The sequence below is a fragment of the Gouania willdenowi genome, chromosome 17 (assembly GCF_900634775.1).
Source record: "Gouania willdenowi chromosome 17, fGouWil2.1, whole genome shotgun sequence".
Lineage (NCBI taxonomy): Eukaryota > Metazoa > Chordata > Actinopteri > Blenniiformes > Gobiesocidae > Gouania > Gouania willdenowi.
In genome coordinates, this window is record NC_041060.1 from 29,233,173 (window position 1) to 29,251,404 (window position 18,232).

At 40.2% G+C, this 18,232-nt stretch overlaps 1 protein-coding gene across 5 annotated transcripts in view; it reads right to left on the reverse strand.

Moving 5' to 3' along the window:
- The window catches only part of tnr (tenascin R (restrictin, janusin)), a 327,598-nt gene that overhangs the window by 193,271 nt on the left and 116,095 nt on the right, over window positions 1-18,232 (reverse strand). For all 5 annotated transcript variants that reach the window (XM_028472320.1, XM_028472321.1, XM_028472322.1 and 2 more), the window contains exon 3: window positions 4,164-4,202. The gene's annotated coding sequence lies outside the window, so the exon portion shown is untranslated. The remainder of the gene's footprint in view (window positions 1-4,163; window positions 4,203-18,232) is intronic.

Here is an 18,232-nt window from a genome sequence, read left to right on the forward strand (position 1 = left end):
TGGGCAAGACACTGAACCCTACGTTGTTCCCAGTGGTAGACTAGCACCTCCATGGCAGCTCTGTCCCATTGGTGTGTGAATGTGAATGGGTGAATGAGCTGATATGTAAAGCCACGTTGGGACTACTTCAGTGTAGGGATAAAGCGCTATATAAATCAAGTCCATTTACCATTTACCAAAAATTAAAGCTGAGATCCCTGGATAGTGAGATATTAAAATTTGCCTTGGTGCTCTCTCAAGTACACATGTTGAAGACTCATTTTTGCTGAAACAATCTGGGTTTTGTGTTTGAATTTGATCATGTCAACTAGAGCCCTGAGAGAGCGTAAACTACTGCCAGAGCCAAATTCCTCTTGGCTGTATATTCATAGTTATCTGGGTCAGTGATAGTTATCATGGTACCTTGACTATTCACACTTTAAAGGCACAAAGTCGAGAAGTGCAGCAACCAAGATGGCCGCATGGTAAAGGGGCTCTTGTCCTGCGCAGGCTGATTCATAGTTTCTAATATGAAAATCTATCCTCAGTGGTGAAGAAAAGTGCTTGTTTCAACTATTTTAATGTCAGTACTTAGATAGTATAGCTCGAGTGGTGATGGCGATATCTACTACTACTACTTTAAAAATCAGAGCTGTATGTCAACACAGAAAAGCCCTTCACACGAGGTCGACCCAGCTAATGCCGCACCTGCATTGCCGTGCTCGTCAGATAATATGGAGAAGTTATTCACAAAATTTCGAGAATGAGCGACACTCTGCAGACTGCGGCAACGGATGTTTCAACTATTAAACAAACTACAGCGGAGCTGAATATTGCCGTGACGGCCATGCAGGGGCGCTTGGACACTTGAAGGAAACCTCGGAGCGGCTGCTGAAAGAGGGAGGGAGCTCGGATAAACAAATGGAAGCCTTGTGGAGCAGAGTACAAGTCCTTGAAAATTATAGCAGACGGAATAATGTGAGGCTGGTGGGATTAAAAGACTTTTGGCACTAACGGGATGCTGCCAGACTGCGTACAAAAGATTCTAACCAAAGAGCTCGGTGTCGAAAGTGACGACGAGTTTGAGATGGAGAGACTGCGCAGGCAGTCAGCTCCGATGCCGAACGCAGATTAGCCTCCGAGGCCGGTTCTGACTCGTTTTCTGCGGCAATTGGCGAGGGACAAGGTGATTATTGCAGCTAAAGAAAAGCGAGGGTTTGTTTGGGAAACGTGCTGTTTGTCTGCGTTTCCTGACATGACGAGGGAGCTGGCGCAGAAAAGGAAAGCCTTAACACCTGTGAAGCGCAGATTGCATGAGCTTAATGTGAGATACACACTGGCTTTCCCTGCGACGCTGCACTTCAAATGAAGAGGAAAAAGCTGGAGCTTTAACACCGCTGCAGCTGCTGAGAAGATTGTCAACGAGCACGGGCACGAGGCTGCAGACTGAGGTGAACGAGCAAGATGTGCTGTTAACACTGGAGAGGATCATCTGTTGGAGCCGAACTGAGATAGATCACTTGTGCAGAAGGTGGGGAGGAGTCTCTGCCCACGGAACGGTGTCACGGGAGCTGTAATAACCCCATGGACCTCCTTACTATTTAGTTTTATTTTATTTTTCTTTCCCATCCGTGAGGAACATTCAACACTCAGATGCTGGCTGCTTTGAATCAGTCGGACACCTTTTGTTTTGTTGGTTTGGTAAGTTTGTCTGTTTGTTCTGTTATGTCTGTCCAAAAACAGGAAGGTACATGGTAATAACTGTTGCTAATAAAATACCCGTTATAAATCAGGTTGATAAACAGTTTTTCACGAATAAAGTCATAAACAAAATTTTTCAACAATATTATGAAAGATTGTACACACCCTCTGTAGCTTCCAACACAGCACAAGAAGATATACAACAGTTTTTCTCAAAAATAGACAAATAGCCCAAACTACGACCTGAGGAAGCAGGTGCACTGGAGTCGCCTATATCAGATAAGGAAGGCAATTTCCTCAATGAAAAATGGGAAGTCACCTGGTTATGATGGACTCCTGGTAGAATACTATAAAGGCACAAAGTCACCAGCAAGAGGTGCTGTAGAACCACCTCAAAGAGATGAACATAGGGAATCAATACCTCTGCAAAAGAGGTTATGTTTTTGCCAGCGTTATGTTTTTATTTGTTTGTTTATTTATCTGTGAACAGTGTAACATAAAAACTAATAAACACATTTCGGAGAAATTTTCATGATAAATTTGCAGTAGGATACGATACAATTCATTACGTTGTTATGATGATTTGGATACAGATTCTGGATCAGTTCCAAAATGTATTTATAAATTATTATTAACAACAACAACAACAACAATAATAATAATAGTAATAATAAAAATAATAATAATGACAATAATGGCTGCGTTTCCCAGATTTGATTGTTCTTAAGGACTTAAGAAGGCTCTTAAGAAGGGTTCAGCCCTCCCCCCGGGGGATTGGGTGCGGTGGTGGGGTGGTTGTCGGTGAGGGTCCTTGGGGTAGGGGGTAGGGGGTTGGGGGCGGTGGCGGAGTGCGCTGGCTCCTCGGCATCTAGGTGCTTTCTCGGGTGTGTATGTGGGGGGCGGTGCCTGCCTCTCGGCTTGGTGTCTTGGTGGCGTCTGGGGGGCTGCTCGACCGGGGGGGCGTTGCCTGGGCTCGCTGGCCCCCGCTCTTTCTGCTATTCTGGCTGCATCCTCGAGTCTGGGGCAGCGCTTGGGTTTACAGTGCCAGTTTCTTGCACATACATCAGTCTACGATGCACAAGCATGCCTTGGACTGTGGGATAAAACTTGTAGTAGGCTTAACTTCAGACACATTGATCCCAAATACCTGTTTCAGGTATTACCACTCACTCCTTCCCTCTGCCCACAGCCACCACCATTATAGTTAAGCCTCACACCTACAATTTCACATCTCACTTTACAGTAATCAACTCTTCCCCACCCTTCCATTTCTCTTCCTTGAATCGCTCCTCCCTGCTCTCTTCCCCCTCCACCTCCCCCCCACCCCCTCACCTAGGTGTAACACTGCCCTCTCTTTTATGTTCTCCCTTTAATAAAGTGTTTCTTACCCTTCCTTAGGGAGGGCTGATGATGGTCACAATTATGCAATAAAATAATGCAATTTATTAAAAAAATAAAAAATAAAATACATTGCTGTCTAAAAAAAGATTTCACTTCTTGTAGTGTTGACCTTTGACAGCATTTGCAAACAAGTAAAAAAAAAAAGAAAGGTTTGGCTAAGAAGGAGCGCTAAGATACGGGTGTTCTTAGGAGAACTTTAAGATCAAGCCAAAGAGGCTACTTAGTGGGAGCCTGCCACTGCAGTGGTGCTGAAACTGAATCAATCCATGCCTGACAAATCGATCACCCACCTCTTTATCAGCGCATAAGTCACACACAGCGCCCCGCGGTCCCCCATCACAGGCGCAATTAGGTTACGCATGTATCGTGTGTATGTGGGGATGTATGTGCGGGCATGGCGCAGGAGAGTTGGTGTCACAGCTGCCACACTCCGTGACACCCATGCCTTGCTGAGGCCGTCCACCACCTTCAAGAAGCTCCCCACTGCGTAAAAACGCAGCACAGCCAGGAGCTGCACCTCCAGGCTGAGGGCAAAATTGCAGCGGGTTGCTCTCTGGATGTGTGGAGACACCAGAGTGATCAGCCGTTGGATCTCCGCACAGGGCAGCCTGTACTTTGCCTGGACAGCCCGGTCTGACACCACGTCCAGTGGGGAGAAGTACTGACTCACATATGCATTTATGTAAACAGGCTTCGTGCATGGTGACGCTGTTGATATCTGTGAAATACTACAGGGATGTTGATGTTTTTTTATGTGTAGTGCTATAAACTCATATATGCAGATGTGTGTGGAAAATGTAAACGTGTATTTGGCATGTCAATTTCTTTCAAAATAGAAGACAACCCAACATGAGAGACATTGAGTATTTATTTATTTTTGACCAGCTGTCCGCGACCCACCAGTTGAGAATCACTGGTTTAAACTAAACACCAGTTTGTATTATAATGACTTAATTAAAACACTTTGATAGTGAGATGTATTCATTTGAAATTAAAACACAAGTATAATAATTATACTTTTGTACTTGACTGATTTCAATATTAGACTACACAACCAAAAAAATGTGGGAGTATGTGTGTACCTTTTCTTAGACGTTCTCAGTGTCCAGGGAGCTCTAAACCTGTCCAAAAAGAAGATACACTGAATTAGCATTACCACAAGTACATATGCACTGTTTTACCTTCAACCCCTCCCAAGAATTTATTTGAAATACAAATTGCTTAGTAGCTAAGACGCAACTCTGATTTCAGAGAATTGTTTGATACTTCCACTCAACAAACAGTAGGAAAAGAGCAGTGTGGAAACTACATGCCGGAAAGCACACTTGAACCTTTGTATGGCTCATATTTGTGTTATTGGACTGCAAAGGACCTTCAGGTTTTGTCCAAGTCGAAACGGTATGCTAACATTTCGAACTGAATAAACACAAAGCAATTCTACAACCCCTCTTTCAATTTTTTCAGCGATGAATTGTGAGCTGAAGCCTCTACTTACAAAGCTGGATTTTCTCTTATTTAGGTAACTTTAAGGTTATCCCAGGGTTCTACAACATTGGTTCATTCATACCAGGGTAAATCACTATGGTAACTTATGCTGAATGGCTTATCTGCTCCAGAGCAGGTTATGTTCTGGATAAATAATCAGTAAGTATAAAAACACTGCCTCTTGACCAATCAGTTGTCTTGGGAAATGACCTCAGTGCTCATTCTGTTCTAAGAATGGGCAGGTGATTCTTTACACACGTTGGAGAACACAGTTGACAGTAGAGAAGTAAAGAATATTTTTTACCTGACAACATCCTATAGGAAAGATATAGATTTTCAATGGACTGCTATACATTTTTTAACTGATGAAGTCATATGTTGTAATGGTAAAGCATTGTAGACGCAGGGCTACCAAGTTTCAGAAAATGGCAAGAGTGAGACTTCAGTGACATGATGCGTTCCGGTGAAAAAAAAATGTGGCCTTTTTTAACATGGCTTTGGCCTGTGTTAACGTTGATTTATACCTTAAGATTGATGTCCTCACCTCCATGCCAGCGGCTCTCCCTGCCCTGTGGCCTCCTAACGCTAGTTTCATTTAACCAGAAATTCGAAATGAAAACTAACAAGAATTTTGACAAAATACATTTATTCATCAATATTTCACTTCAACCAACTTTCCATCATTTAGCTGGGGACATTTCTCATGTTGTAGGTGTTTGTGGCATATTTTGATGCCTTGATGACAGAGGCAGGGGGCTCCCACTTAAAACACTGTGGCCTCAGTCAGTGCTGCCTTTACCTCAGCTCTCCTTGTCTGCAAAAGAAAGCAGGTCATTAAAAAGCAAATCATGTAAAAAAACATTGATTTTTGATTGAATTAATGTCTTAGCAGCAGACTCAATGTCCATAGAAAGACACTATTACATAGAAAAATAATCAAATAAGAACAGTTCAAATGAACATTAGATTAAACAAGGCATTTGTTTCATTTACTATGTATTTATGCTGATATAACCTACAAGTGCAATTCAGCTAATAGCAGTGTTCATAACACTGGTAGTAGCTGAATAAGAGTTTTAATTCATTTAAGTTAATGTCTAGCACAGACACACACACACGTAGGAGTGGGCAATATGGGAAAAAAAAAAATCACATCACAATTTTTCTTTGTAAAATCACGATCACAATACAATTTTTTTTTCATTCAAATCATTTAGACTATTTTAAAGTTATTTACTATTAAAACAAACCAATTCACTTACTTAAAAGCATCGCCCTAAATGAAAAAAGGAATAAAAAATCATTTGAGACAAGGTCATTTTCAAATATTTTTTTAAATTGTATGTAAGCAATTTATCAAACTGGTTCCAAGTACAATTAACATCAAACAAAAGGGCTGACATGTTTTTATAGTCACACACAGTATTTTTACTTTGTTTAACTAAAGTGGTGTAGCATTAGCAACTCTTGCTACATAACAAGGCAGCATATCAGTCTAGTGATTTCCATTTGTTATTTAGGTAACACTCATATTAATAAAATCCTACTTTAAGTAGTGTTTAAACGCCTCATTTCACACAGTTTGGACAATAATATCCTTTACAAGATAAAACGTTACTGCTTTGGTTACATTAGGCCTGGGTGATATTCACCAATACTCATATCCCTAAATTTTCCTCAAAATGGCAATAGGTGATATAAACCATTTTTTTTTTCAATAGTTCTACAAGAAAAACAATAATGGGTCAAAGTCAGTCGAGCCACAGAGACCCTTTTATTAATCACTAGCAGCACAATAACAACATTTTGTGTCACTTTTGACTTTTTCCTTCATTAAGGCTGAAATGTGATTAAATTATGTAGTGTTGCTTTTTTCAGGGCAGCTCTGAGTTGCTGAAAGTCATTTTTAAAGTAAAACACATTCAGGACACTGTCCCTTTAAGAATGTGGAAACAGCCCTGTGAGCTACAGTAGCAGCAGCTCTGCTGAGAAGCGACAGAGTTAGTTAGAAAAGAGAAAAACATGCAGTGTTTCCTCAAACATCTCTCAGTGCTTCAACACTCAGAACTAATAGAGTTTTACAGGACAGACCGACATCTGCACTGAGCCTCTGACAGACAGTCGCTAACACAGCTAACTGTGTATGTCAATGCACTGGGGGGAGGGGGGAGCGTACTCCTGCCCTGTTTAATAATTCTTCGGTGTCTGTAATGCTGACATGCTGACTAGCAAATGGGGTGATTTGGCAGAGAAAAACACCTTTGGATGTGCTGTGTATGGACTACAGACATATGACGCAGAAACGGCACCGCAAGGGTTAAAATGTGAACTACAGACGGTTCTACGACCTCTGTGATTGAGGAGATGGTCATCATGTTTTAATCCTTAATCTAAATCGCACACCCTTATACAAACGTGAGTGAGAGAGAGACACACACACACAATGTTCATTTTTCAGACGAGTAAACTAACACTATAACACACACAGAAATATAAACAGTGAACAAAATTGGGTAGTTACATACCATCTCAGATGACGTCTGTCCTCTAGAAACACTGTCTTTCTGAAAGCATGTCGACGACTCGGTGCGTGTTGTGTGAGGTGTCATTAGGGACGGCTCGTCAAGATCCACTTACGTTGCTTCTGATTGGTTTATTATTGTGTGATGCCTGATTCAGAGTTCTCTTGTAAATATGCTTAAGATGTCTCATAATCCCATGTGGGATGTCTAAAGACGAGACACAAAATTCATTAATTCACTCCTGACTTTCAGATCGTCAGGGAGTCTGCACTGACCAGGCTATGACAACTGTACATTTCATATTTTAGTTATGTACATGAACTGTTTTTTTTGTAATATTGAGGAAACTCTGCCTCAAACATCTGTGCTGTAATAAAGTGAAACTGACTGATCAAACTGTCATTGTCTATATTGTTTGATTAATTATTATTGTATAATCTCACACATTTTTTGCATAAAAGAGTCGGCATTCCTTCCTGGCTTTTGCAGCTGCAACACTGTTGCTTTTGGCAATCATTATGGATTTTAATTCTTCATGTTTTTTTTTGGTTTTATTTTATTGTCTGTTCCACCAAGGTGCAGAGTTTCACCAAGTTTGAGATCAGTCAGATGCTGCAAACACCCATCCTTTTATATGAGCATAAAATGATCCATATTGGAAATTAAAGTACCGGTAAATAAAGAGTTGATAACCAGTTTTGTAATACATCTGATCAGAGATTGTGAATGCCTGGTTGGGTCAAGCCAACTAACTGAGTGATATTCCAGATGTGTTCATCCAGCTTCACCATGTTTGTTTTCAACAATGTGGCTACAGAGCTTAAGGTAAGTTTGTCTGTCTCTGTCTCTACAACTACAACAACCGCACACATAGACAACAATAATTGAGTGGCAAACAACAGCTCACACATAGCAGGAATGTTCTAAGTGTTCACCTTTCCTGCTGAGAATAAAGCACCACATACGGGGTGGGTTTTTGTGTACAATTTATTTATTTTTTTCAAAAGAATTGTACATTTCTGTGGAAAAAGAGTGTGCTTCTTTGCTTAAGTTTCTTTGTATACTGGATGTTGATTAAAAAAGGCTAACAATCCAGTTCTGATGACAGCTGGGATATCCCACAGCCTTGAAAAGGAGCAAGTGAGTCAGAAAATGGATGGATGGATGATGTTGTCCTCACAAAGCAGACATATAATTCCTCATAAATAGTCCACCCTGTGGTGTTAAAAATGTGTTCCTTTAGTGAGCATTAGGCCTATATATGCAACCATGTTCATAAAACAAAAACACAAAAATAACACATATGTTCATATTAAGAATCCAAATGAAAATGAATGCATTTAGGCCTACATGAACTGTATTTTTGTATAAATATTGTTTAGTGTTTATTTTATTTTACTTATTTAGTGTATTTTTATTATAAATACTGTGTGTGTGTGTGTGTGCCAGCCATCTCCTCCGTGCGTTATCTATCACACATGCACGCGCGCTTCTTGCACATAAACCATCGCAGGTTGTTAAGAGAGACACGGTAACTACGGTAGCCAGTTAAGTCAACTATTCATCAGCATGTATGTCTATGCTGTACAACCCCTCGACTAACAGAGAAAGTTTGTCACACCAGTACCACAACTGGATAAGTTTGTGGTAATAATAAATATGTTGATAGGGATAAAATATTAATAGTGAAAGTAGTAATAGTAATAAAAGTAATGTTGTAATGATATTAATGGTAATAATTGCAATAACAAAATAATAATGTACTAAAAACAATATTAATAATAAATAATATTAAATAATTATAAGGTAATATAATGATAATATAGCAATGCTAATGATACAATGAGAACACCAGTAACTATAATAAATAATATATATTAATAATGAAAAAGAATATGATGGTAATTATAAGAATAGCAATAACTTCAATACAATAGTAAAATTATACAATAACAATAACAAAATAATATAATGAAAATCCAGTAACTATAATACAATAAAAACAATAACAACATAAAATAATAAGGTAATAGCAATAATAATAATACAATGAGAATACCAGTAACTATAAGATAAAATAATAATACAAAAAAAAAATAATTTAAGAATAGCAATAACAATAATATAATACTGTGTGTGTGTGTGTGTGTGTGTGTGTGTGTGTGTGTGTAAAAAAGAGAGACCCGAAAGTACCACAAAAAATAAACGTTTTGCAACACCAAAGTCGCAAATCTTTCTCAATGGCTCTGTGTGAGTTCACCATGTACATCCCGATGTAGTGCACGCACGCACGCGCATCAGCCGTGTGTGTGCGTGTGTGTGTTTGTTTATATTGCAGCTGCTAGCATCTTTCTTAGCACATAGAATATGAGAAGAAACACTCACTGTTGCGCAGAACAAACAATAATCATAGTGGAACCATCCGCTCACAAAAACGTTACAATTCTCAGTTTGGAATCACGGGAATAATATTAAAAAACTATGAAATATTAACTTAAATGACCTTTAGCGGTACAAAATTTTTTTTAAATATCAACCTTTTCTTCTTTTTTTTTTTTAACCCAAACAACTGCGACACGGTAACGTCATGAACCCGCAACCGGAAGTGGCGCGCTCTTACAGAGGGAGCCGTAAGTATAAAATTAATGTTTTGACCGTTTTGCGTCACCAAATGACTCCAAAATAACGGATGCACACACTCGGGGTATTTGGAACGTGGATGAATAGCAGTTGATTCACAGTTCATCTGTTTCGCCTTCAAAATGGATGCCGGAAGTTGTCTCTCAACAAATTTATTTAATTCAGAAGACAAATTTATTTATTGGAGGATAAGCCCCTTGAGATGAAACATCTCGCTTTCGAGGGGGTCCTCAACTTACATAAGGCGACAGATACAGCAGAGCAGACAATACAAGAATTCAGTATTTCAAAAATAATAAATACAACAAAATATAGATACACACACACACATACACACCCACAGTATACATTTGACAGTTGTTCAAAACAGTAAATATTTTATACAAAAAATAAATAAGTAATAATCTAATGATAGTAAGAACTTTCATTAGATTAAATAAATACAAAGGTTTAGGTTACATAGCCTATGATCAAAAACACTGACAGATATTCTGGAGATGGAGGACAAGAGCATTTTTAAACAGAAACTGAGAGGTGAGAGAGCGGATCGGTAATGGGAGAATGTTCCAGTCAAATGGAGCTTTATATTTGAATGAATATTTACCGACTTCTTTTTTGACTCTAGGGACTACAAGAAATGGTTGATCAGCATGAACTGTATGAAGATCTGAAATGAATTATATATTGTTTTAAATAATCAGGAAAACTTAAATGAATACATTTAAATATAAGTAATAGCCAGTGAAGCTGTCATCTAGAGAGAGCCATGACAAATGTTCATACATTTGGCAGTGGTGAGTTCTGAAGGGACAGCGGAGGATAAATCTACACAGACTATTGTAAGTGACATTAAGTGGTTGGAGAATCGTGGCAGTGGTGTTTTGATAAATAATATCACTGAAAACAATAATGGGAAGAATCAATTGGGAAATTATCCTTTTTCTAACTGAATAACTAAAACAAATAACTGATTGATAAAGCAATTTTAAGCGATAAGAAATTTTGTTTGTAATAGTTTGTATATGAGTTTTAAATGATAGTGAGGAGTCTAGCCATAGACCAAGATATTTGAACTGATCAACAACTGGGGCTGGTGACAAATCAGAAAAAGTTTAATCTCATTAGCTGAGACTGGGCGGACCCACTTCTGGAACAACATAAAATTTGATTTAGAGTCATTGAGTAATAGTTTATTAGATTGTAGCCAGGATTGAACTGCATTAAAGTCATGCTGAATAGAATGATTAATATCAGAGATATTGGATATTGCAGAATAAATGACGGTGTCATCAGCATAAAGTTGGATGTTACAGTCATTGCATGAAAGAGGGAGATCATTAATAAATATTGAAAATAAAAATGGGCCAAGAGAAGAACCCTGCGGAACACCTTTCTCAATAAATGAAAATTCAGAGTAGCTGCCATTGTAAAACACACACTGCTGCCGATGATGAAGGTAAGAATTGAACCAGAGGAGTGAAGACCTATCCAGGCCTATAGAATGAAGCTTGTCTAAAAGCAAATAGTGATCGACCATATCAAACGCTTTGGTGATATCTATAAATAAAGCACCAGTAAGCAGACTATTGTCAAAGCCAGAAAAAATATCATAAAAACAGCGCCCCCTCACACCCTGAGGTCAAAAGTTGAATAGGATTCATTTAGGGGCCGTCCAGAAGTGAAATAAAATTAAAATAAACATTTTGAAATGACCAAATTACTCCAAAATAACAGATACACGCACTCGGGGTATTTGGAACCCGTCAACTGAGTTTCAGGTCGAACTCGCACCGTGTCTGGGAGATATTTGCTCCACACATACACATCCACACACACATCCACACAGACCTCCCTTGCTTTTTAAGTTAGATGGTGGCCTGGCTCAACACATGATTTATTTAGCATAGACAGGGTTAGAGTGCAAATATTGTTTAACACATTTTACCCATGAGTCAATCTGACCAAAGTATATTTGTCTACTTATGATTTACAGAAAATTGATGACCACATTTTTGTCCCAGGCACTTTGTTTACTTGTTGAATACACAATAACCCCTTGATAATGAATCCTTGACCTGTCCTCTAGTGTCATCCAAATGTCTCATTGTTCATCAATCTTCTAAAAATTATTAAGAACTTTAAAGGGCCCATTTTAGCTAAGTTGACTTTTCTGTGCTTTAAACATCATAAAAGTGCTATTTAGGCTTCATACACATGCCCAAAGTGTTTTTTTCATTGATTCCCTCAATCGTTAGAGGGTGATTTGCTCCTTTCTTACTGCAGGGTGAGCCCAAACACCTCACTCTAATTTGATGACGAGTTCCCACTTTGATGACGAATTTGACGCGGCACTGAGCTGGAGAAGCCCCACCTCCAGGAAGCTCTCTGCCGTGATTGATATGTAAACAGACACGCCCACAAAGGTGAGCATTTCAGCGTCCTTCGTGCAGTGCTATGTATGTATCTTCTACAGTATATGTATGTACCGGCAAACGCCCAGCCCCCACGTTCTGTCTTGTGTTTTTAAAGCAGCATGTGCTCGGCTACGGAGTGGGTGGGAGTAGGGCGGGCCGTCCTCTAGCCCTACATCACCATGCGGGGAGGAGGAAGTCAGTGTCCCTTCTATTTACAAGACCACTCATGAATATGCATAAGAAAGCCGCAAATCAGCCTGTTTGTCTAGAGTTGCTCAGAAAGATACTTTTCAGAGGCTAAAACTCTAGAAAGCAGGTGAGTTTGGGAAAATAAACCTCAAATTCTATGTTTTTGGGGTTCTTAGAACAAATGTAGAAGGGTGAAAACTGACATGGGAACTTTAATGAGCCCTACAGTATTAATCCTATATCCTTATCGACCCGCTTGTTTCTTTTCAGGATATTCAGTATATTGTCATGTATCGCGACTTCAATACGCTTTTTTTTTTTTTTGCCTTTAATTTTTGTAAGACATGGGTTTCATGCAAATGAAGTGACAAAAACTTGATAATGAAAGCACTCTGTGAAGAGTCTCATGTAACGCAAGATTACAGCATGCATGATAATAGTTAATTAGCATAGTCTCACAGTGCACAGAGTGGGACTGAATCAGAATTTTTCTCCTCAAAGGCATCATTGGAAATATTCTTAAGAGGATGAAACAGTTTGATATAGTTAGTCCTAAAAATGCAGATGGATGAATTTTATTTAAGGTCAAACATATGACGTTAAGCAGATATTTTATTTATTTTCACACATATCATTCCAAATACTGCCAGGCCAAACATATTGACATTTAACAGATTTGGCTTTCTTTTTTTTTTATTTAAGCTGGATATGTCACTGTCATTCCCCACCTTAGTGTAAAAAAAGTTTACTAAGGATTGTCCAATATTTATACTAAAATTGGATCGGATACCAAGGTGTGCCTTGTACACATACTTATGTAGCCTAAACCAATTGCATATTCTTCAGGATATGCAAATATTCTAGCTGTAAATGCATGCATGCTTGCAGCTCTGTAGTGATACCCACCCAAAGTCTGTGCATCCAAGAAAAAACCTGCTTCGCCAGATGGGAAAAGAAGAAATAAAACCTTCCAACCTAATCAACGTCTCCATTCTGGGGGAAGCTTTACAAAATCATCTCAACTGTCGTTTGTCAATTATTTAATTTCAGGATTGCTCCAAGGGTTCTTTGCTAGTATGTCTGCTGGCCAAAAAAAAAAAAAAATGTCTTTCACCGATTTACGAAAAAATTTCTCTTTCCATTAACACATATTAATCCGCCTCTTTATTGATTTATGTACCTCCCATAACAGTAATCCCTTCTTCTCAATTCAACATGCCTCCATTGATGATGCCATCAGGCTCATTAAAATAACAGGCAGGGGCGCCAGACAACTATGCTATGCTGCTACATCCATCAATGGAACTTAATGGGCGTCACTTTAAATTGAACCGTAGCAATAACTAAGGCTTATCGCGTGGGCCGCATCGAGAAAAGGCGATCTGGCGTGCTCTGGGGGGCTCAGTCGGCGCGCCTGGGGGCCGGCGGGGCGACTTGCAGCGTCCCCTTGGTGCCCTAGGCAGCTATGGGCGTGGTTGTCATCCCTGGGCGGGCTGCTCCCGGTGTTGCTTCTGTTCCGGGTCCTTCTGGCCTGGGGTCCAGTCCCTGCTGGCTCTGGGCCCGCCGACTGCCCGATCGGCGCAGCTCGGGCCGTCTGCTGGGTGTAGGCCTCGGGGGTGTTGATGAGATGTTGACGGGGGGCCTTGGGGTTGGGGGTTGGGGTCGGTGGCGGGATGCGCTGGGTGCTCGGCTCCTTGGGGCTTGCTCGGATGCGTATGTGGGGAGCGGTGGCTGCTTGTCAACCTGTGATCTCGGGGGCGTCTGGGGGGCTGCTCGGCCGTGACGGGGTGGCCTGGGGCTCTTTGGCCCCCACTCTTTCTGCTAGCCTGGCTGCATCTGCGGGCCCAGGGCGGCGCCTGTGTTTGCAGTACCGGTTTTTGCACATACACTGGTCTACGATGCACTGGCATGCCTTGGGATGTGGAATAAAACTCGTACTGGGCTTAACTTTAGACACATTGATTCTAAATACCTGCTTTAGGTATTACCCCTCTCTCCTTCCAATTTATTTCATTGCAATAACAAAACATGCATCTCAAAATGAAAAAAAAAAACTCTGCATTCCACTGTCAAAAACATTGAGTTCTTAGGGATCATCCTAGACAGCAACTTAATAAAGGCCTCCCTACCACTTGAAAAATCTAAACAGCATTAGATAAATTATTTGAGGAGTACAGAAGTTGGTTGCAATTCCCAAAAGAGAAATGCTTCTCTGCTTGGACATCTTAATTTGCCATACATGTCATTCCGCAGGGTCACTCATCCAAAAGCAGCACCATCCGGCCTGGTCTGCCCCCCATTAGCTGAGACAAAACTGTTTGTCCTCTGCAACACGCTATATGCAACCTGACCTGGCTAATCCAACATTAAAACGTACAATTCAGTTGGTCGTACTTCAATTCTTCTGCACTACCTTCTTGTTGCTGTATTGCTTGTCAACATCCTTGCCATAAGCAGTTTCATAGTACACTACATTAAAGCCCGCTGCTTGCAGCCTTCTTCCATCAAAAGACTTGTAGCTGATATTCAATTCAATCCACGCTGCATGGATCCCTCCACCAACAGCCAGTTGGAAAACCCATCCATCTCCTGCTAAACGTCCTAAGGAAATGAAAACCAAGAGGCATTGATACTCTCCTACTCTTAATTAATCGCACATCTAAAAAAATGGGTGTTGCAGTCCCTACACAGGTCCCTTATTAGAGTAAACCTTCCTCATAGCATTTTACAGCTTTATAAGAGCTCAGGATCCTTTAACCCTTTGCATAATCTCTCAATAGCTGATGTCACAATTAATAGTCACCTTTTTTCTCTTTTACTGAAGCACCCTAACACCAAAAGGGAAGTTTCTGGAATTAATTCTGTTTTCTTTCTTCTTTCATTCATGACCCACTTCCTGAAATGCCAACCTCAAGCCAGCCATCAAGAACAAATCTAGCCATGGAGGAGGGGAGTACAGGTATCGTGCTTGGTTCACTTCTCACCTTCGCCTCCTCTGCCAAGCATGCAGGCTCCAGCCAGAATGCTACACTGCCCACTCCTTCTGCTTCGGCGCTGCAACAACAGCAGCTTCCATAGTCTAAGCTCCCAAAACTAGGATCTTGTGTCTGTTATTAGATCATATTAGATCTGTGTTAGTGAGCACTTCTCCTTTGCAGAGATAGTCCATCCCGCCACACAGGTGTGGCATATCAAGATGCTGATTAGACAGAATGATTATTGGACAGGTGTGCCTCAGGGTGGCCACAATAAAAGGGCTTCAAGATCTCTTCACGGTAGCTCTGTGCATTCAAACTGTAATCAATAAGATGCACCTGTGTTCGTTGTCCATAACATCAGAATCAGAATGCTTTATTTGCCAGGTACAGTTTAGAACAATACTAGGAATTTGACTTGGTAGTTGCAGCGAAATAATACACATCAACACACCATAGCAGCCATTTGCGGTGCCCACATATTTAGGTGAAAAAGGGATGAACAACAGGAGGAGAGGTGAGGGGAAAAACGGCCAGTTTGAGACTGGTGTAAAACCAGGAAAAAAAAACGCCTCCGCAAACACGAAGGCATTTAAAATTGAAGACCTTGCACGACTGACAACAGCCAGATGACGTGTGGCAACAGTTCAGCATCAACAGTTCCAGGTGGGAATGTAGGGAAGGAGCAGGGGGAGGGAGTGGGTTAAGAGCCGCCGTCTGCAGAAACTTCCTGGTGATAAGAGATGAGACAACCTTGGCTGGCTGGGGAGCCAAAAGGTAGATAAGCAATGTGTTTTTGAAACAGGCTATGTCAATTTTCAATATCCTTCTGTCCTGGGTCTCTCTGGTGTAATCCAATGAGTGGCCTAACTACTTCCAAGCCGGGCCTCCAACTTCTCCCAGTTGATATCCATAACGCATAGACGATCCATAAGCAGCCCTGCTACATCCTTCAGAAATCACTGGCAGCTTTTCAAAACAGTTGCCAGCGTAGTACGGACTTTTAGATAGTGTAAATATTTAGTTTTGTGTATTTTTTGTATAAATGTTTAGTTTTGTGTATTTTGAGCCATTTTCATATTTTTGTTGTATTTTTCTGTAATGTATGTTTTTTGAAGTCATCATTATGTGTATTTTTTTATCTTTCAGTTGTCTTTTTGTGCATTTTTTGTATAAATATTGATTTTTGTTGCCATTGCAGTGATTCTGGAATCATTTTTTAAAAAACAAAAATAATTTTTTACCTTTGAACCGAGTGGTCAGAGCATAGCTTCCATGCACGGCACCACAGAGAATCCGAAGTTTTCCAGATGGAGTATTGAACGGGTTGAGAAAGTTGTCTGCAAATGACTCACCAGTGGCTGACGGCTTCAAATGATCTATTCAGAGAGCCCCCGTGTCTCGGTCTAAACTATCTTCTTCTCTATCGCTCGTGTGTTTACAGTTCGTGTCTGCTTGGCTGTGTGCGCAGCGATTGGCTCTGGCCGCATACGTGACTCTTGCTCGGGTGAGGAGCTGTGTAGTGAAATAGATATAGATGGTGCGCTAGCGCCCCCTCACACCCTGAGGTCAAAAGTTGAATAGGTTTCATTTCGGGGCCGTCCAGAAGTGAAATCAATTAAAATAAACATTTTGAAAAGACCAAATTACTCCAAAATAACAGACTTGGGGTATCTGGAACCCGTTGACCAACTTTCGCATCGCGTCCGGGAGATATTTGCTCCACACAGAGACACACACGCACACAGACGTTCCTTGCTTTTTAAGATAGATTATCACGGGATTGCACTGTGCTACAGGCTGAGTGGCACAGAATCAAAAAAGCTGCTTTTCATTCAAGTTTTTTTATTTCTTTTTTTGACCTTCATAACGATAGCAGCGGGCTGTGTTTCAATTGAGGTTGGGTGAGACAGGTGCACTGTCCAGTGCCAAATAGTCCATGGACTGGTATTGGTCTATGGCAGTGGTTCTATTTGCGAGATCCTGAGAGCAATAGTGCCCCGATTTTCCTTCTGGAAGAGCACACCTTCTGGCCACACCTTGAATGAATAAAAAATCTGCCTCTGAGTGCAGCAAGGGCACTGTGCTTTAGATTGCAGAAATAGGGGACTCGGAGATTGACATTGAATTGAAAAAGTATGAAACATCTTTGATGATAGATAGAGTATTTAGGAAGAATGGCACACTGCCACTGGTGAACTCTCTTGTGTGTGCTGATGTTTGAGGAAGAGAGAAAAAATAAATGAAGAGTTAGACAGACAAAAGTTGCCCTCTTCCTCCTTCAAACCATCCTTCATTCTTTAAAATACATACTCCAGGGTTTTGGTTTCTTGTAAGAATCCCTCTTTCAATACATTAAAAAAAAAAAAAATAAATAAATAAAATAAAAAACTTATCACTATATCAAGTTTGTTTTGTTGATGCAACATATGCATTCCTTCATTTTTACAATCAAATAAAATCATTATATCTTAGCACGTGACACTAAAGGCAACTTAATTTGAAACACTTTTAGTTTAGATTGTCACTCTCAGGAGGGCACTATACAGAGAAGGATTAAGAACTCTCTACACACGCATCTAAAATTAGAGACTCGTGACAATGCTTTCAACAATGGACTCAAAAAATGGCTAGAAACAAAACAACTGTGTTCACATTAATAATTTTACCTGATTTTTTGTTTGCCCCTGTCTGCCCTATAACTGACTGTGTATTGTTTTTCCTTTATTGTTGTAATGTTTTGTACAGTGCTTATTTCCTCCTTACTTTTTTATCATTTCTTTTACTTTTAACCCTTAAAAATGAGCATGTGCTAACACACCTAAAACAATACATCTGGCTAACTAATTGAATTTTGATGTATACAGCAAATAAACAAATAAATAAACTGTTTTAGACTATTCTTTTAACACCAAATAAACAAAGC